This window comes from Elephas maximus, chromosome 4, assembly GCF_024166365.1.
Source record: "Elephas maximus indicus isolate mEleMax1 chromosome 4, mEleMax1 primary haplotype, whole genome shotgun sequence".
NCBI classification, from domain to species: Eukaryota; Metazoa; Chordata; class Mammalia; order Proboscidea; family Elephantidae; genus Elephas; species Elephas maximus.
In genome coordinates, this window is record NC_064822.1 from 42,153,588 (window position 1) to 42,174,636 (window position 21,049).

General features: G+C 42.0%; 1 pseudogene; it reads left to right on the forward strand.

The window, feature by feature from the left end:
- The first annotated feature begins 17,185 nt into the window (after positions 1 to 17,185).
- Positions 17,186 to 20,389, forward strand: LOC126074843 (40S ribosomal protein S3a-like; annotated as a pseudogene).
- Positions 20,390 to 21,049: the final 660 nt, after the last annotated feature.

The window sequence follows — 21,049 nt, forward strand, 5'->3', positions numbered from 1 at the left end:
GTAGCCAGGCACCATCTAGTTGTTCTGGACTCAGTTAAAACAACATTTTTTAAAAGGCAGAAAGGAAAAGAGATAGAAATGCCAAAATGCTTGAACAGAAAACTAGGTTCTCTTCCTAGCTGGTGCAAAGCGAACCCCACACATCTCGCATGTACTGGCCTTGGAGAGATGCAAGAATCATGATTCTCAATTTGGACACACTACAAGCCGCTTTGGAAGACAGAAGAAGAATTGATGCATCCGAACTGTGGTGTTGGTTAAGGATATTGAATATACCGTAGACGGCCAAAATAACAAACAAATTTGTCTTAGAAAAATTCAACCAAGATGCTTCTTGGAAGTGACGATGATGAAACTTCGGCTTGCATACTTTGAAGGTGTCATCAGGAAAGACCAATCACTAGAAAAGGTCAGCACGTTTGGTAAAGTAGAGGGTCAGTGAGAACGAGGGAAGCCTTCAATAAGATGGACTGACACAGTAGCCGCAACAATGGGCTCAAACTTACCAAGGATTATGAAGATGGTGCCGAACCCGGAAGCACTTGGTTCTGTTACGCATGAGGTCGCTATGGGTCCGAGCACGGCAGCTAACAACAGAAGCCTTCCTGCTTTTCTCAGTGCTAACACACCCATGGGGCCCACATGGAGCCCCTCAACAAATGTCAAATGCTTGGATGGGGTCTGCCTCCCTGAATCAGGACTTGCTGATTAGAAGATTAGACTCTCAGAAGGAGGAATTCAATCCCTTAATTTTCTGCTAAATTTGTAACTGTCCTAAGAGGCTAGTAGTAAAGAAACCAAATCAAAAACAGACCCATTGCTATCGAGTCCTTTCTGACTCATAGCAATCCAAAAGGACAGAGTAGAACTGCCCTACAGCTTTCCAAGGAGCACCTGGTGCATTCAAACCGCTGACCTTTTGGTTAGCAGCCAAACCCTTAACCACTGCACCACCTGGGTTTCCAAATAGTAAAGGTTTGGGTAAATTGTGATGAAAAATAAATACAATAAATAAGTAGTCCAAACAAAAAGGTGCAGATTTGAAATGACATCTAGCAAAGTGCTAAACATCATAAGAAGAATCCACTAACAAACAGTTTCCAACTGTTTGCTCCACAAATATTGGGAGGTTACAGTCCATCTTTAGAAGCTGGGTCTACTCAGAGATAAAAACCCATTGCCATCAAGTTGATTCCAACTCATAACCACCCTACAGGACAGAGTAGAGCTGCCCCATAGGGTTTCCAAGGAGCAGCTGGTGGATTTGAACTGCTGACGTTTTGGTTAGCAGCCGTAATTCTTAACTACTACACCACCAGGGCTCCACTCACAGACAGGCCCCTGACACCTGACCCAGACAGACTAGGGAGCCCCTGAAGTCTGGGTGGTTCAAAGTTAAATTGTACATCATCTGGTGTGAAATTGAAGGAGTAAACCCACCTGTCAGTGGAGGCTTTTGTGCTGCTGAGATGCTGGAAAGGTTTCCACAGAGCTTCCAGACAAGACAGACTAGAAAGAAAGGCCTGGTGATCTATTTCCAAAATTAACCAGGAAAACTCTACAGATCACAGTGGTCCAGTCTACAACTGAACATGGGAATGGTGCAGGACCGGGCAGTGTTTTGCCCGCTCTGCCTGGGGTCGCCATGAGTCAGGCCTACTTGACAGCATCTAACAACAATAACAACAACAAAGACTATTTTAAATTGTTTAGCCCTAATTCTAGCACAGCCACCTCTCAGGTGAGTCCATAAGTGTTATAACCACATCTCACCTGCTTCCCACCTGTGGCTCCCACTGTGAGGTTTTCCTCAAGGACAGGGAGAGTGACTGGACCTGGGGTCAGGTGATCATCATCCCCAACAGCTCACGGAGTGTGTGCTCCCAGGTACCTCCTGGAGGTCTCTATGTGGAACTGAATCACCTGGACAGAAAGAATAGTGACCACCCAGCAGGCTGAACTGAGAGTGAAGAAGGGTGAACCCATTACTGCAGAGGACGTGTGCTCCATGGGCGCTGTTACAGCTGGGGAAATGCTGGTCTCACAGGACACGTATCCACTCGCCTCAGCGAGCTGGGGCACCAGGGGCAGATTAAGAAGCCACACTACGCCTGAGGTAGGAGGGCCAAAGTGTTTCTTTTCCTTTGCTTTTTCAGTCTCCAACTTTTCATCTTTCCTTCCATAAACCTACCTGCCTACCCCAACTTTATGATAATATTGAAATATGCATACATTTTAGTTTATTTTTTAAAAATAGTTTAAAGAGAAGTCACAAGTCTTTCAAAAAATCCCACTTTGTGGAGGAGACAGCAAGCTTATGAGGACAAAAATACACACACACACACACACACACACACGCACAAATTCAGACCAGGCTGTGGAAGGCAGAGCACATGTTAATAGCTACAACAGCACAGCCTTCAGCCACTAGCGCTGCTGAGAGATGCTCCTGGCCAGGTGCTCTGTCCGCACCTCTCCCTCCCCTTTATGGTCTTGCTGTCGCTTTGTTTGACTGCCCAGTCTGACCACCTTAGGAGGTTTGAACCCACACATCAACCTGCCCATTGCCCTTTCTCATGACTTCGTGTGCACAGCAGACAGACCTGCAGTGAGGACATGACAGGGTGTTTCCCACACATTTCACGGTCCATGGAGCTGCTAATGTGCAAAATCAAAACCAGTAGCTGTGGAGTGGATTCCAATTCACGGCGACCCCACGTGTGTCAGAATAGAACTGGCTGATTTTTTAGAAGGAGATCACCAGGCCTTTCTTCTGAGGCACCTCTGGGTGTACTTGAACCTCCAAACTTTCACTTAGCAACTGAGCATGTTAACCATTTGCACCACCCAGGGACTTCAAAGCAAGTATGCAGCCATGCCTTATTTTTTGAGCAGTGGACGTCAGCCCTGGCTGTATGTTGGAATCACCTGAGGAGGGTTTAAAAAATGCTGATGCCCAGACCCTACCCCAGAGATTCCGATTTGATTTGTTTCCATTGGTGTTTTTGGGCTTCCTGCAGTACTCCGAGGCTGAAATCCACAGCTTCCTGCCAAAGAGTAAACAATCTCCCATATTCACCAAGTCAAGTAGACAGGTTTTTCAACCCTGAACCACCAGCATTGCTTAGGAAAATAACACAGATGTATCGACGTATTGATAATTTCGGAAGCCATAGAAGCCACAGGACTGACTGGAAGCCAAGGCCATTGGTACAGTGGTTTTACAGCTTAATAACTTACAAAATCATTACTAGGAAAACCTTAGGAACAGAATGGTCAGGGTTTCCGACCTGAAGCTTTCTCTCCTTCAATTTCCTTTTCTTGGAAGTATCCAGGAAGGTCTTTGTTTAGAACATGAATCTAAAATCCGTATTTGTTTTCAGCTATAGTTTCTAGGAATTTCCTTAATAGTGACTGAAATTTAAAATGTGCCCATCTTTCATTTCAGACTTGTTTGTCTTCTTCTTGGAGTTTTTCCCTATGTTCCAGGTTTCTGTTGTAGCCCCGTCCTTGATTACAGAGCCTTCAGGGGGGCCTTGCTCCTCTCCCCTATCCCCCTGGGACCAGACTCCCTGCCACTACATGCTCTATTGTACAGGTTTAGAGTCTCACTTGACTCCATGCTGTGTATTAAAATCAGGTAAACACATTGTTGCAATGGAGGATAATGGGTTATTAAGTTACTTCCTCTCAACAATTGACAAAGTACACCTATAAAAATGGTGTGGTGGAGGCATCTGACCTCCTCTAACTTCACAAGGAGGAAGGAGAATCAAGATCAACATCCCAAGGTTGATTGCTATGAAGCAGAGGTCAGACACAAGTCCATCTTCCAACCTTTCTACCAATTCTCACATCAACCATCCCTCCCACGGTACTCTCTACCAGCAAGGCTTCTGCCCCAAGGCACTCAGCTTTCTCGCTCTGGGCCATTTCCTGCCGACCTCTCCTGCTGCCATTTCTTTGTCACCATTTTACCACTATCTTCAGTGTTACAGCTCCCTCTCTCTCAGTCTCCTGGTTCCAGGGGCTTCTTAGTGCAGGGATCCTGGTTTGAAAGAATGCACTCCACTCCTGGCTCTTCTTTCTTGGTAGTGGTGAGATTCTCTCCTCCCACCTCTGGGGTGCCTCGTTTTAAGCCTAGAGGGATGGCAAAACTGACTAATTCCTTCTTTAGGGTTCCATAGACCTTATTCGCATGGTCCCGCCCCCACACAGGTGTCATGAACTTTATTTGCAAACTGTCCAATCCCCTTGGTGGGCCACAATCGCCTTATTTGTATACTCCAACCTGAATGTCTTCTTTGGTGAAGTGCCTGTTCATATCTTTTACCCATTTTTTAATTGGGTTATTTGTCCTTTTGTTGTTGAGGTTTTGCAGTATCTTGTAGATTTTAGAGATTAGGTGCTGATCAATTTGTCATACCCAAAAAATTTTCCCAGTCCGTAGGTTGTCTTTCTACTCTTTTGGTGAAGTCTTTGGATCAGCATAAGTGTTTGATTTGGGGGAGTTCCCAGTTATCTAGTTTCTCTTCTGGTGTTTGTACATTCTTAGCAATGTTTTGTATACTGTTTATGCCATGTATTAGGGGTCCTAGCATTGTCCCTATTTTTTCTTCCATGATCTTTATCGTTTTAGGTTTTATATTTAGGTCTTTGACCCATTTTGAGTTAGTTTTTGTGTATGGTGTGAGATACGCACCTTGTTTCATTTTTTTGCAGATGGATATCCAGTTATGCCAGCACCATTTGTTAAAGAGACTGTCTTTTCCCCATTTAACTCACTTTGGACCTTTGTCAAATACCAGCTGCTCATAAGTGGATGGATTTATGTCTGGATTCTCAATTCTGTTCCATTGGTCTATGTATCTGTTGTTGTACCAGTACCAGGCTATTTTGACTATTGTGGCGGTATAATAGGTTCTAAAATCAGGTAGTGTGAGGCCTCCCACTTTGTTCTTCTTTTTCAGTAATGCTTTAATTATCCAGGGGCTCTTTCCCTTCCATATGAAGTTGGTGATTTGTTTCTCCATATCATTAGACAATGTCATTGAAATTTGGATCAGGATTGCATTGTATCTATAAATTGTTTTGGGTAGAATAGACATTTTCACAATGTTGAGTCTTCCTATCTGTGAGCAAGGTATGTTTTTCCATTTATGTAGGTCTCTTTTGGTTTCTTGCAGAAGTGTTTTGTAGTTTTCCTTGTATAGGCCTTTTATATCTCTGGTTAGATTTATTCCCAAGTATTTTATCTTCTTGAGGGCTATTGTCAACAGTATTGATTTGGTGATTTCCTCTTCAGTGTTCTCTTTGTTGTTATAGAGGAATCCAACTGATTTTTGTGTGTTTATTTTGTATCCTGATGCTTTGCTGAACTCTTCTATTAGTTCTGGTAGTTTTCTTGTGGATTCTTTAGGGTTTTCTGTGCATAAGATCATATCATCTGCAAATAGAGACACTTATACTTCTTCCTTACCAATTTCGATGCACTTTATTGCTTTTTCTAGCCTAATTGCTCTGGCTAGGGCCTCCAGCATAATATTGAACAAGAGCAGTGATAAAGGGCATCCTTGTCTGGTTCCCATTCTCAAGGAGAATGCTTTCAGACTCTCTCCATTTAGGATGTTGTTGGCTGTTGGCTTTGTATAAATGCCCTTTTTTATGTTGAGGAATTTCCCTTCTATTTCTATTTTGTTGAGAGTTTTTAATTACGAACGGGTGTTGGACTTTGTCAAATGCCTTTTCTGCATCAATTGATAAGATCACGTGGTTCTTTATTTTATTTATATGATGGATTACATTGATTGTATTTCTAATGTTAAACCACCCCTGCATAAAAAAAAACCTGGTATGAATCCCACTTGGTTATGGTGAATTATTTTTTTGATATGTTGTTGAATTCTATTGGCTAGAATTTTGCAGAGGATTTTTGTGTCTAAGTTCATGAGGGATATTGGTCTGTAATTTTTTTTTTTTTGTGGTATCTTTACTTGGTTTTGGCATCAGGGTTACACTGGCTTCACAGAATGAGTTTGGAAGTATTCCTCCCTTTTCTGTGCTCAGAAATACCTTTAGTAGTAGTAGTGTTAACTCTTCTCTGAATGTTTGGTAGAATTCTCCCGTGAAGCCATCAGGGCCGGGGCTTTTTTTTGTTGGCAGTTTTTTAATTACCTTTTCAACCTCTTCTTTTGTTATAGGTTTATTTATTTGCTCTACTTTGTTTGTGTTAGTTTAGGTAGGTAGTGGGTTTCTAGAAATTTGTCCATTTCCTCAATGGTTTCAAATTTGTTAGAGTACAATTTTTCATAATATTCTCTTATTTCAGTTGGGTCTGTTGTGATATTGCCCATCTCATTTCTTATTTGGGTTATTTGCTTCCTCTCCTGTTTTTCTTTTGTCAGTTTGGTCAATGATTTATCAATTTATTGATCTTTTCAAGGAGCCAGCTTTTGATCTTGTTAACTCTTTCAACTGTTTTTTTGTTCTCTATTTCATTTACTTCTGCTCTAATTTTTATTATTTGCTTTCTTCTGGTGCCTGAGGTCTTCTTTTGCTGCTTTCATTCTACTTGTTCTAGTTGTAGGGATAACTCTTTGATTTTGGCCCTTTCATCTTTTTGGAAGTGTGCATTTATTGCTGTAAATTGACCTCTGAGCACTGCTTTTGCTTTGTCCCAAAGGTTCTGGTAGGAAGTATTCTCATTCTCATTGGATTCTATGAATTTCTTTATTCCGTCCTTAATTTCTTCTATAACCCAATAGTTTTTGAGCAAGGTGTTGTTCAGTTTCCATGTGTTGGATTTTTTTTTTTCCTTGCTTTTTCAGTTATTGATTTCTACTTTTATGGCTTTACAGTCAGAAAAGATGCTTTGTAATATTTCAAAGTTTTGGATTCTGTTAAGTCTTGCTTTATGGCCTAATATGTGGTCTATTCTGGAGAATGTTCCATGTGCACTGGAAAAGAAAGTGTACTTGGCTGCTGTTGAGTGGAGTGTTCTGTATATGTCTGTGAAGTCAAATTGGTTGACTGTGGCATTTAGATCTTCTGTGTCTTTACTGAGCTTCTTTTTCTGGATGTTCTTTCCTTCACCGAAAGTGGTGTGTTGAAGTCTAATTGTGGAGCTGTCTATGTCACTTTTAAATGCTGTTAGAATTTGTTTTATATATATTGGAGCCCTGTCGTTGGGTGGGTAAATATTTATTATGGTTATATCCTCCTGGTATATTGATCCTTTAATCATTATATAGTGTCCTTCCTTATCCTTTGTGGTGGATTTTACTTTAAAATCTATTTTGTCTGAAATTAATATTGCCACTCCTGCTCTTTTTTGATTGTTGTCTGCTTGATATAGATTTTTTTCCATCCTTTGAGTTTTAGTTTGTTTGTGTCTTTAAGTCTAAGGTGTGTCTCTTATAGGCAGCATATAGTTGGATGGTGTTTTTTTTATCCATTCTGCCACTCTGTCTCTTTATTGGTGCATTTAGTCTGTTTACATTCAGCATAATTATTGATAGGTATGAGTTTAACGCTGTCATTTTGATGTCTTTTTGTGTGTGTGTTGTTGACAGTTTCTTTTTTCCACTCAATTTTCTGTGCTGAGTAGTTTATATATTATCTTTTCCTTTTTTTCATTGTTGTTGCTTTTGTATTTGCTGAGTCTTTATGCTTTTCTTGTTTTTTATTTTGATGGGTAGGATTGTTATTTTCTTTTATGGTTACCTTAATTTTTACCCGTATTTTTCTAAGTTTAAACCAAATTATGGTACATACACACAATGGAATGGTATGCTATGATAAAGAGCAATGATGAATCCATGAAAAATCTCACACCATGTGTGAATCTGGAGGGTATTATGCTGAGTGATATAAGTCAGTCACAAAAGGACAAATACTGTATAAGATCACTATTATAAGAACTCAAGAAAAGGTTTAAACACAGAAAAAAAAATTCTTTGATGGATATGAGGGTGGGAGGAAGGGGAATGGGAAATTACTAACTAGATAGTAGACAAGTGTCAACTTTGGTAAAGGGAAGGCCAACACACAATATAGGGAAGGTCAGCACAAGTGAACCAAAGAAAAGCAAAGAAGTTTCCAAATGCTTTAAGGGACTGAGTAGCTGGGGCTGGGCCCTGTGGCCCATAATTTCAGGGAACATCTAGGTCAATTGGCATAACAGTTTATACAGAAAATGTTCTACATCCCACTTTGGTAAGTAGCCTCTGGGGTCTTAAAAGCCTGCAAGCAGCCGTCTAAGATACATCTATCTATTGGTCACATCCCACCTAGAGCAAAGAAGAATGAAGAAAACCAAGGACACAAGGAAAATACTAGCCCACAGGACTAAAGGGCCAAATGAACTTGAGACTCCACCAGCCTGAGACCAGAAGAACTAGATAGTGCCTGGCTACCACCAGTGGCTAGCCCTGACAGGGAACACAACAGAGAGTCCCAGACAAAGAAAAATGTAGAACTGAACTCAAATTCACGTAAAAAGACCAGACTTAATGGTCTGACAGACTTAAGGAACTGCCGAAACTATGGACCCCTGACACTTGGCCAACCCAGATCTGAATCCATTCTCAAAGCCCACTTTTCATAAAAAGGATTAGACAGGCCTATAAAACGAAAAATAACACACGTGAGGAATGTGCTTCTTAGTTCAATCAAATATGTGAGACCAAATGGGCAGCTTCTGTCCAAAAGCAGGAAGAGAGACAGGAAGGGACAGGAACTGGACAAATAAACACAGAGAACCTGGGGTAGAAAGGGGGAGCATGGTGTCACATTGTGGAGATTGCAACCAGTGTCTCAAAACAATATGTGTATACATTTTTGATTGAGGAAAAGGTTTTTATTTATTTTTACAAAAACAAGAAAGCCTACCATTCTTTAAAGCAAAAATAAATAAATAAAACCCACCCTATACTGATAATAGGGCCTATTAACAAAACAAAGAAAACCCTATGCCCAAATGGGATTGCTTTCATAGGTACAGGTGTTAGGATTTATAACATATATTAGGAGGGACACAGTTCAACGCATAACACCCCATGAAGGGGTCCTTTGAGCGCTGACCTTTCTCTGATCTTCAAAACTAGACTTACATATGATTCTAGAAATAACACCATCAGGCTTTGGGCTTTGGTCATTTTACCACACAATGTAGCCTACCTGTGTCTCTTGGATCTTAACTGTTTCTTTGAGTGTTTTGAAGCCTGGACCTCTATCAGTAGCTGCATTTCTGTGCCATAGGGCTTTTCCTGGAACCAAGGAAGACTACAGCCCAGAGCTCAGCAGGCTGGAAGTGCTGGGGAATTAACACCTTCCCAGGCTGAGTTAACAGACCTCAACCAATGACTCTTGGGAGTTGGTGTATAAGTGCCCCAGCTCCCTCATCATTCAAGTGGGATAATTCTGAGGGATGCACTCATACCACTTCCCAGAGTTTCCCCATGATATTAAGTTGCAGTTGTCCACTGGGGTACCTCACTTAATAACAGCCTGAATCACTTCCTTGCTCTCCTATTGATGTTCTCTGCACCTCTGCAAGCCTAATCCTTAATCCTGGTCCCAAGAACTTAACTCCTTGTCTCAAGATCTTTTTCTGGGGAAACTCACACAAAGACAGACACCAACATCCTTAGCTAAATTTACGTGCTTTGACAAACACATTTTACATCCTAATTTTAAGAAAGAAGCTTTAAAAAGGTGGTTTGGGAATGTTTTGGGTAAATAGAAAAGCTCTAAGTCTAGAAAATAGGTGAAATACCTAATAGCAAACTCTTGAGTCCCAAACAAAGGAAAAAAGGCTGGACTAAGCATGCCACTCATCAGTAATTCCTTTCTTTATTCGTTCTGTCTTTGTCTCCCCCCTTCCAATATATTGATTGCGGTGTGGTGGATCACTTTTATATGGCCTTTCTTGCCATGGTCTTGTAACTCCCAAATGATTGGGCTGTTATCATTGTTTTTGTTAGGGGCCGTCGAGTCGATTTCAACTCATAGTGACCCTATGTATGATAGAATGAAACACTGCCCAGTCCTGCACCATCCTCACAATTGCTGCTGTTTGAGCCCATTGTTGCAGTCACTGTGTCAATCCATCTTCTTGAGGGTCTTCCTCTCTTGCTGATCCTGTAGTTTACCGAGCATGATGTCCTTTTCCAGGGACTGATCTCTCCTGATAATATGTCCAAAGTATGTGAGACGAAGTCTCATCATCCTTGCTTCTGAGGAGCATTCTGGCTGTATTTCTTCCAAGACAGATTTCTTCGTTCTTCTGACAGTCCATAGTATATTCAATATTCTTCGACAATGCTGTATTTCAAAGGCAAGAATTCTTCTGTCTTCCTTATTCGTTGTCCAGCTTTCGCTTGCATATGAAGTGATTGAAAACCCCATGGCTTGGGTCAGGTGTACCTTAGTCCTTAAACAGGCATCTTTGCTCTTGCCCAATGCAATGCATTGTTTGATTTCCTGACTTCTGCTTCCTTGGGCATTGACTGTAAATCCAAGAAAAAAGAAATCCTTGTCAAAGGAAGCCCAAACGTCTTCTCTGGCTTAGAAAGCTCTTCTTTTATTACCTGCCTCTGAAATGGCATCTCCTGTACACTATGCTCAGCCCCCTCTGGGCTTCCTTCTATTTCTCGAGTACACTCAGTTCATTCCTAGGGTGTTGACAGCACTTCCAGTTTTCCCTGTGGCCAAGAAGACTCTTTCCCTGATCGTTGCATGATAACTCCTTCTGTTCATTCAGATCCCAACCTGAAAGTCATTACATCTGAGAAGTCTTCTATGAACACCTAATCTAAAATATGCATCCAGTTACTGTCTTTCACAGCAACCTAGTTCAGTTCTCTGCAGGGCAATTATGACTATCTGATATTTTTATTTAAAAAAAAAAAAAAAATTTTTTTTTTTTTTTTTTTAGACCTTCCTTTATTCTTTGTCTCCCCATAAGAACGTAAGCTCCACAAGAACAGGGAACTTGTCTGTCTGGTTCACTGCTAGATCCAGTGCTTAAAACAGTGCCTGGCACACATTGTTGTTAGGAGTTGATTTTCAACTCAGCAACCCAATGTGACAGAGTAGAACTGCCCCATAGGGTTTCCTAGGCTGTAATCTTTAGGGGAGCAGATCACCAGGTCTTTTCTCCTGCAGAGCTGCTGGGTGGGTTCAAACCACCAACCTTTTAGTTAGCAGCCGAGCACTTAACTATTGTGCCACCAGGGGACCTTGCCTGGCGCATTAAAAAAACTAATCCCATTGCCGTTGATTCTATTCCAACACCTGGAAACCCTTCAGGACAGAATAGAACTGTCTCACAGGGTTTTCAGGGCTGTAGCCTGGCGCAAAGGAGGTACTTATATTGCCAGAATGAATGTATGACTTCATAGTGACAGTGATGGCACAAATGCAACTTCCTTCAATAGTTCTCAGAAAACTTATATGCAGAACTGGAGAAAGCAGATGGTTAGAAAAATTCAAGTTATGGGTCTACCTGGTGGATGCAGACTTAGCTTAAGAACTGAGGACATTGGCGACATTGGCAAGAGAATGCCTGAAGTGACGCACTGTGCAATCAGGCTGGATAGTGAAGAAAGGAAGGAAACTATGGGGGGAGAGTGTATGTTTGGTGATGGGGAGCTGAAGGTCTTGATATAGTAGAACAACGTTTAAAATGAAACTAAAAGTAGTGAGAATTCTGCCTTTCCAGAATATTATGTTGACAACTTGGAAAGTGAGGTGAAAATGGCTGAAGCAATATTTGAACTTTATAATTCCCCTGCCAAGGGCTCAAGAGCATGAGTTAGTCTTCCTGTATAAACTTATTTGATATGGCTCTGTGCTTGGCACTACTCAATGAATATTTGTTGAACGAATGATTGAATAAATTAGTTGAAGGATGAATAAAATACTAAAGAGGTAGGAATAATGAAATAAATGAGAGGATCCAAAATTTGTGTTCTACTGTGTTGTTTCTGAAACTTAAAGAAACGCTAACTTGATGTCAATTTTTAATCTATTTTCAGCAGGCCTCTGATGATGTGATGGTTAGTTTTATGTATCAACTTATCTAGGCTGTGGTTCCCAGTGGTTTATCCAAGTACTAATTGCTATTCCATAATGGAATGTACTATAATGTAATGCAATATAATGTGATGACCATCAAAATGCAATCTAATGTAATGTAACCAATTAATCCAATGAAAAGAGAGTTTCCTGAGGATGTTTTCTGCTTCCAGACTATAAATAGCTATTTTGGCAGAACTCATTCTCCATTTTTTACTCTTTCCATCTCCTGACCTACACATCTTGGGATGCAAGCCTATAGAAGTCTCTAGCCTGTTACCTGACCCACAGATTTTGGACTTGCCAGCCTCCACAACTGTGTGAGCCAATTCCTTGAAGTAAATCCACCCTCCCTCTATCCATATATACAGATAGATCCATACATAGATAGACATATATATATATATCTCATATATAGATAGACATATATATATATATACCTCACTGGTTCTGTTTATCTAGAGAACCCTGACTAAGACAGATAATATGAATACTTCATCTCAATCTGAGAAATAAGCCCAACTGTTTCTTAAAGTCTCACAATTAAGACTCTATCCATTTGTATATTCTTCAACTTCCTATTGTACCAAATTGAATAACACTTTGTATAAGCACAGTAAGTTTGCTACAAAAGAAAAACCATTATCACTCAATTCTTCTTTGCTGGCTCCATGAACTAATGCTATTTCCTAAGTCCAAGATACACAAAAACCTTTACTATGTACAAATATCACATTTATGATTAAATAGGTCATTTCCAAAAATTTATTTTAGCTCAGACCAGGGGTGAATATTACCAGGATTTATTTTCTCTCACAAGCATGCAGTATTATTTCTGGACAGTCAACGCTACCATTTTGAAATTGCCATATAAAAATAGACTTAAATGACTGCAATGTGAAATATTGCCAGTAGAAGACAGGTTGCATGTTGTGGCTTAAATCTCCAGAAGAATCCACCAGAGCCTTGATGATGTCTTCTCCCAGTACTCAAACAGGAAGCCAACATGTGGCAGCCTTGTTGGCAGCCTAGAGTAAGGCGCCACACCCGGGGCTTCATTGCCTGAGAAAGAGGGAGGAGTGTGGAGCTCTGTGAACCCACAGAATGATCAGGAGTAAGGGAAGGCTTAATGAAGGAAGCAAACAAGCAAGTGAGCCAAGGAATTTCCAGCACACGATGGAGCCAGATCGTGACAGGACTCTGGGAAAAAGCAAAGAGTCTCCATTCATCTCTAATTTACAGTAGGCCTATCTTAGTCATCTAGTGCTGCTATAACAGAAATACCACAAGTGGGTGGCTTTAACAAAGAGAAATTTGTTTTCTCACAGTCAAGTAGGCTAGAAGTCCAAATTCAGGGCATCAGCAACAGAGAAATGCCTTCTCTTCTCTGTCGGGTCAGATGGAAGGTTCTTGTCATCAGTCTTCCCCTGGACTAGGAGCTTCTCCACACAGGAACCCTATGTCCAAAGAATGCACTATGCTCCTGGCACTGCTTTCTTGGTGGTATGAGGTCCCCCACTCTCTGCTTGCTTCCCTTCCCTTTTATCTCTTGTAAGATAAAAGGTGGTGCAGGCCACACCTCAAGGAGGACAATATTCCCATTCTACAGGTAAGGAAAACAAAACTTGGGAAATTTAAATAACTTGCCCAAGGTCACAAAGGTGTCACTGAACCCTAGAAGGTGGATCCTTGTCCTGAGTGCTCAGACTTGCCAATTATCTGGACGCCGGCCTTTGAGAAAGACAAAGGAAATTTATTGCAATGCACAGAGTTGGGAGGAAGTTCTTCAGACCCCGCTCATGAACTATGGGGAATCAGGGCTTATATATGGTTTGGGCAACACGACAGTGGCTGTAAGTGCGTACTGGGGAGGGAGAATTCTAGAAGTTGACCAGGAAACAGGAGGTGAGCTGGCTCTTGTCGGACCTCTCACTTTGGAATAGAGTCTGGGTGATGATTTCCCTTCTGATTCGTTCCTCCTTTTGCTGCGTCCTCTGTTAAGGTCAATTAGAGGTCACAGGTGGCCCTTCTGCACCTGCAAGTGGGCCAGATCTGGCCTGGGCTAGTTTAAGGGCTAAGAAAAATTTACTGGCATTCATAGGTTCAGGTCATAAAGGTAACACATTAGTTTCTTAGGACTCCAGTAACAAAGTACCGCAAACTGAGTGGCTTCAAAGAAGACAAGCCTCCTAGTTCTGGAGGCGAGCAGTCTGAAATCAAGTTGTCAGCAAGGCCATGCTCCCTCTGCAGGCTCTGGGGAAGAATCCTTTCTTGCCTCTTCCAGCTTCTGGTGGCTGCCAGCTATCCTTGACAAACTCTGATCTCTGCCTCCATGGTCACACGGCCTTCTTCTCCTTCTGCGTCTGTGGATCTTCATAGGACCTTCTTATGAGGACACTAGTCATTGGATTTAGGGCCCACCCTAATCCAATGTAACTGCATCTTAACTAATCACATCTGCAAAGACCCTATTTCCAAGTAAGGTCCCATTCTGAAGTTCTGGGTGGACATGAATCTTGCGGGGACACTATTCAACCCAGGTAAGAAATGGCTAAATTAGGATCTGAATTCACATTTGACGCTAAAGCCCAAGTTGTCTTAAAACAGTTAAATTAGATGGAATAAAGCAATCAAAGATTGGAGGAAGACTCATTAACAACCTGCGTTACGCAGATGACACAACCTCACTTGCTGGAATTAAAGAGGACTTGAAGCACTTACTCATGAAGATCAAAGACCACAGCCTTCAGTATGGATTACACCTCAACATAAAGAAAACAAAAATCCTCACAACTGGACCAATGAGCAACATTATGATAAACGGAGAAAAGATTGAAGTTGTCAAGGATTTCATTTTACTTGGATCCACAATCAACAGCCATGGAAGCAGCAGTCAAGAAATCAAAAGACATGGGACCTCAAAGAAATCAAAGGACCTCTTCAAAGTGTTGAAGAGCAAAGATGTCACCCTGCAGACTAAGGTGCTCCTGACCCAAGCCATGGTATTTTCAATTGCACCATATGCATGTGAAAAAAAAAAAAAATGAAAGCTGGACAATAAATAAGGAAGACCGAAGAAGAGTCGACGCCTTTGAATTGTGGTGTTGGCGCAGAATATTGAATATACCATGGGCTGCCAAAAGAATGAACAAATCTGTTTTAGAAGAAGTACAACCAGAATGCTCCTTAGAAGCAAGGATGGAGAGACTGCGTCTTATATACTTTGGATATGTTGTCAGGAGGGATCAGTTCCTGGAGAAGGACATCATGCTTGACAGAGTACAGGGTCAGAGGAAAAGAGGGAGACCCTCAATGAGGTGGACTGACACAGTGGCAGCAACAATGAGCTCAAGCATAACAACGATTGTAAGGATGGCACAGGACTGGGCAGTGTTTTTACTGTTGTGCATAGGGTCGCTATGGGTCGGAACCGACTCGACGGCACCTAACAACAACAACAAAGCAATCAGAATAGCAAATTTGTTGGGAGTGGGGATTAGATTAGGGAAAGAATACGCCAAATTTCAGAGCAGACTTGGAATCATCCAAGCCACTGCTGAAACCATCCATTGGTACAGAGAATCCACTGTTGTCAGGGAGGCAGGGTAAGTGACAGGCATCTTGGGTTTCAGGCCAGGCTCTTCCTCCTACCACTCCTGACTACAGCCAAGAGCCTTAATCTTCTGAATACAGCCAGGAGCATTAACCTGCAAAATGAGATGGTCTGTTAGGGCCCTTTCAGCTCCCAATAACTCCTTTAGGTTTCCCAGCTATCACTTATTTCTCTGTGGACTGAAGCATGTCACAGGCAGGTACAGATAAACCAGTAAGCACAGTTCGTACCTGCTTGCATTGAGCCAGGTATGCATGGGTTTAGTTGTACTTACTTGCTAATCTGTGATGAGCAATTTCACGTGGGTTTCACCACATCTTTGATATGGTGGGGGCAGGTAAAATTGTGTGCAGTGTGGTGGGAAGGTGTAATTGGGCCCTTGCATATTTTGCCAAGAGTCTTCGCAACAGGTACCAGTGGTACACAACTGATGTCATGAGATGTTGCTCAGGATGAATTGCACAGCCACACATGAGAGGGCGGCTTCTCCACAGCCACGTTTGAAAATGTTTCCGTGTACATCACGTACTTGTCTGGGGTCTGAGTCCAACGGAAGCTACCAGGACGTGGCCAGCTTTTGGGCCTCCATCCTATAGAAAGCAAAAACCTAGGGTAACACTTTGCAACCTTGACTACACATTAAAACCCTTGGAATTTTTTTTTTTTTTTTTAATAAATACTAATGCCTGTGCCTACCTTCAGATATTATAATTTAAGTGAAATGGGGAGGGGCCCAGGCAACAGCATTTTTTTTAAAAGCTCCAAGTAATATTCCAACGTACAACCAGGTTTTGAGAACAACTGATCTTGGGAAATGCATAGTTAGTGAGCAATTAACTAGTGACAGGCTTCACTACATGCAGTTTAATGGTAGCACTCACACAGGTTTCTTCCTCCCCACCACCACCCCCCCACCAAAGGCACTTAGTAAAGAGATTAAAAAGCAAGTGAAGAAAAGATGGGAATGTAAAAACAAGACCAAGTGATATAATAACGGAGAAAACAGGATGGAATTTAGTCTGACCAAAGAGGGTATGAAGGGACAAACAAAGGATCATCAGAGCTTGGAGCACTTTATAGAAAAAAGAAACAATTCTGTGGGTTGGCTGATTAGATAAGAGGCCCTGAAGCCAAGAGTTCAAGAGTTTATGACACACAGGCTTCTGATCCTTTAGAAGTCCTTCAGCAGTGTTCATTCATACTGAGATCCTGGACCAAAACTTGACACCCCAGTTCTACTGCTGCTTTGGAGTCAGTAACCGGCAACTGTGTGTTCTCCTGGGGGTTGGAACACCTATTCCTGAAGCTGAGGACCAGCATCTAGCATGGAACAGGAACGGTAAATTCGCTTGGCAGGGTGGTGGTTGCCGTCATGGACCAAGGCCTGTTGGTTAAGTCCCACTACAGTACAGACACATCTACTCAGAGTAGCTGGTGGTGGTTGCAGATGGCTCTCTCAGCAGCACTGTGGTGGTCAACAAGAACGAGCACTCAATGCAGGCAAAAGAAGGAACCAAGAAGAAAGTGGCTGATCCATTTTCTAAGAAAAATTGGTATGACCTGAAAGCACCAGCTATGTTCAATATAAAAAATATTGGGAAAACACTAGTCACAAGGACTCAAGCAACCAAAATTGTATCAAAATTCTCTCGCTAGGCCATGAGTCTTGCTGCAGAAAATTGACGTGGCATTTAGAATATTCAAGCTTAATTGCTGAGAATGTCCATGGAAAAAACTGCTTGACTAACTTCTTTGAATGGATCTTATCTATGACAAAATGTGCTCCATAATCAAAAGTTGGCTGACCATCATCGAAGCTTTTGTTGGCTTCAAGACTATCGATGATTATTTGTTTCATCTGTTCTGTGTAGGTGTATGGAAACCCTGGTGGCATAGTGGTTAAGTGCTACAGCTGCTAACCAAAAGGTCAGTAGTTTGAATCTGCCAGGTGCTCCTTGGAAACTCTACAGGGCAGTTCTACTCTGTCCTATAGGGTCGCTATGAGTTGGAATCGACTTGATGGCAGTAGGTTTGGTTTGTTTTTTGGTGTAGGTGTATATTTCCTATTGTTGCTGTAACAAATTACCACAAGCTTAGTGGTTTAAAACAACACAAATATATACTCTTACAGTTCTGGAGGCCAGAAGGCTGAGATGGGTCTTAACTGGCTAAAATCTAGGTGTCAGCAGGGCTGCAGTCCTTCTGGAGACTCTAGGGGAAAATCCGTTTCTTTGCTTTTTCCAGCTTCTAGAGGTTTCCTACATTCTTTGGCTCATGGCCCCTTCCTGCCATCACTTAGATCTCTGCTTCCATTGTTACATCTCCTTCTCTAAATCTGACTTGCCTGCTTCCCCCTACCCCGTTTTTGTTTGTTTTGTTTTAATTTTGATTGTGCTTTAAGTGAAAGTTTACAAATCAAGTCAGTCTCTCATACAAAAATTTATACACACCTTGCTATATACTCCTAATTGCTCTCCCCCTAGTGAGACAGCACACTCCTTCCCTCCACTATCTTTTCATGTCCATTCCACCAGCTTCTGACCCCCTCTGCCCTCTCATCTCTCTTCCAGATAGGAGTTGCAACATAGTCTCCTGTGTCTACTTGATCCAAGCAGCTCATTCTTCACCAGTTATCATTTTCTATCCCATTGTCCAGTCCAATCCCTATCTGAAGAGTTGGCTTTGGGAATGGTTCCTGTCCTGGGCTAACAGAAGGTCTGGGGACCATGACCACTGGGGTCCTTCTAATCTCAGTCAGACCATTAAGTCTGGTCTTTTTTATGAGAATTTGGGGTCTGCATCCCACTGCTCTCCTGCTCCCTCAGGGGTTCTGTTGTATTCCCTGTCAGGGCAGTCATCGGTTGTAGTCAGGCACCATCTAGTGCTGGTCTCAGGCTGATTTAGTGTCTGGTTTATGTGGCCCTTTCTGTCTCTTGAGTTCCTAATTACCTTGTGTCTTTGGTGTTCCCCATTTTTTTAACTGTGCTTTTGGTGAAGGTTTACAGAGCAAATTCGTTTCCCATTCAATAGTTTATACACAGATCCCTCTGTGACATTGGTTGCAATCCCCACAATGTGTCAGTACTCTCCCCATTACCACCCTGAATCCCCATTTCCATTTGTCTCGTTTTCCTGCCCCTTATTGCCTTCTCACCTTTGCTTTGGGGCAGCTGTGCCCTTTTGGGCTCATACAGATGATTGTTCTAATGGGCACTTTCCTTACAGGTGTTATTATTTTATAGGCTTCTTTATAATTTGCCTGCCTCCCTCTTAATAAGCACCCTTGTGATTACATTGGGTCAACCCGGATAATCCAGGATAATTTCCCCATCTCAAAACCCTTAATTACATTTACAAAATCCACTTTGTTGTGTAAGGTAACATATTCACAGGTCTGGTAATTACGACATGGACATCTTTGTGGGGGGAGGCATAATTCTACCTATAACAGTGGGTTTCACAGAAAAAAAAAAAAGGCACCGTCATTCAGAAGACTTCTCATGATCAGCATCTGCAGGTCTCCCAAAGCTGGAAGAAGATGGTAGAAACCATAACCAGAGAGAAGCAGGTAAGCGATTTGAAAGAAGTAGTCAATAGGTGATTCTAGGCAACACTGGGAAAAGCATTGAAGAAGCTCACCAGTCTATTTGAGACAGGCAGACTGAGCTCAGCCCTTCTAGGAGACACCTGCTCTGGTTTATCCTCCTCCACTGTGCAAAACAGGCCGCATATTCTTCCGAAATTGTCCTTGACAAGACAACCACAGAACAGGCCTCAACTGGTTTTAGCAGGTTTTCAACACCATCTTAGCACTTTGACCTATTAGCTCATAAAGTACAAAACACATATAAAAACCCTATACTGTGCAAAACAGGCCGCACATTCTTCCGAAATTGTCCTTGACAAGACAGCCACAGAACAGGCCTCAACTGGCGTTAGCGGGCTTTCAACACCATCTTAGCACTTTGAGCTATTAGCTCATAAAGTACAAAACACATATAAGCACCCTATACTGTGCAAAACAGGCCGCACATTCTTCCGAAATTGTCCTTGACAAGACAACCACAGAACAGGCCTCAACTGGCTTTAGCGGGCTTTCAACACCATCTTAGCACTTTAACCTATTAGCTCATAAAGTACAAAACACATATAAGCACCCTGCCTCTGGGTGGAGACTTAACATACTAATGAAGGAAAGTCAGCCTTTTCCTCCATTCCAGGGCATCAAATCCTTGTCTAAAGAAAATGCATAGTCATCCCCAAGCTCTGGATGCGTGCACAAAGGTCAGTCCTAAATATGCATGATAAATTTACATTTCCTTCTCTGTTCTCTGTAAAAGCCCACCTCCCCAAGTTGCCTGCGAGCAGTCTTGGAGGCAGCGGCCCCGACTGTTCGACCGTTCATTCCGTTGCATGATAAAATAAAGGTGCCTTTCTGATCTCCCACCTTGGCCTCTTGTTTATTGGCTGTGAAGAGTCGTGCCAAGCAAAACCTGGGGTTCCTACTCGGCAACATTTCTATCCTCTCCATGATGTGTTTGTTAGAAAAGTCAAAATGCTGAAGAAGCACAAGTTTGAACTAAGAAAACTAATGGAGCTTCTTGGTGAAAATCGTAGCTCTGGAAAACAGGAGCTAAAGTTGAAAGAGCTGATAGATATGACTCCCTCTCCACCTGGCCAGTCCAAGAGTCTATTTAAAGATCAGAATTTTAAGTGGTAACAAATAGTCTTATTGGGAAAAAAAAAATAGTTAAAATAAAAAGGATATCTGTCATCTGTTTAATCTTAAAATAGTCAAGACTCACTAATCTTGAAAGAAGGACTCTCTGGACCTTAATAATTTTGCTTCCTTGCTCATTAACACTTAGGCTGTTTTTGCAGTGAATCCAGGCAGCAGTGGGACATAAGGAGTCATCTTAGTTTGGGGAACTCAGAAGTAGACCCTAGGACAAGGATTCAAGTGTGAATAGATTACTTGGTAAGTAAAGAACAACTGGAGTCCCTGGTTGGCACAAAAGGTTAACATGCTTGGTTGCAAACCAAAAGGTTGGCTGCGTGAGTCTCCCCAGAGGTGCCTCGGAAGAAAGGCCTGGCAATGTACTTCAAAAAAAAAACAGCCATTGAAAACCTCCTGGAGCACAGTTTTACTCTGACACACATGGGGTTACCATGAGTCAGAACTGACTCAAGGGCAACTGGTATTGGTTAAAGAGCCACTGGTAACTGTAGTGGGGGAAGTGATAGAGACAAAAGGGAGGCAATCAATAGAGTAAGTTATCAAGGCGGATATTACGGTGATGACTAAAGCTAATCCTACTGGTGAAACTCTGGGAATCAGTATAAAACACACACTTCAGA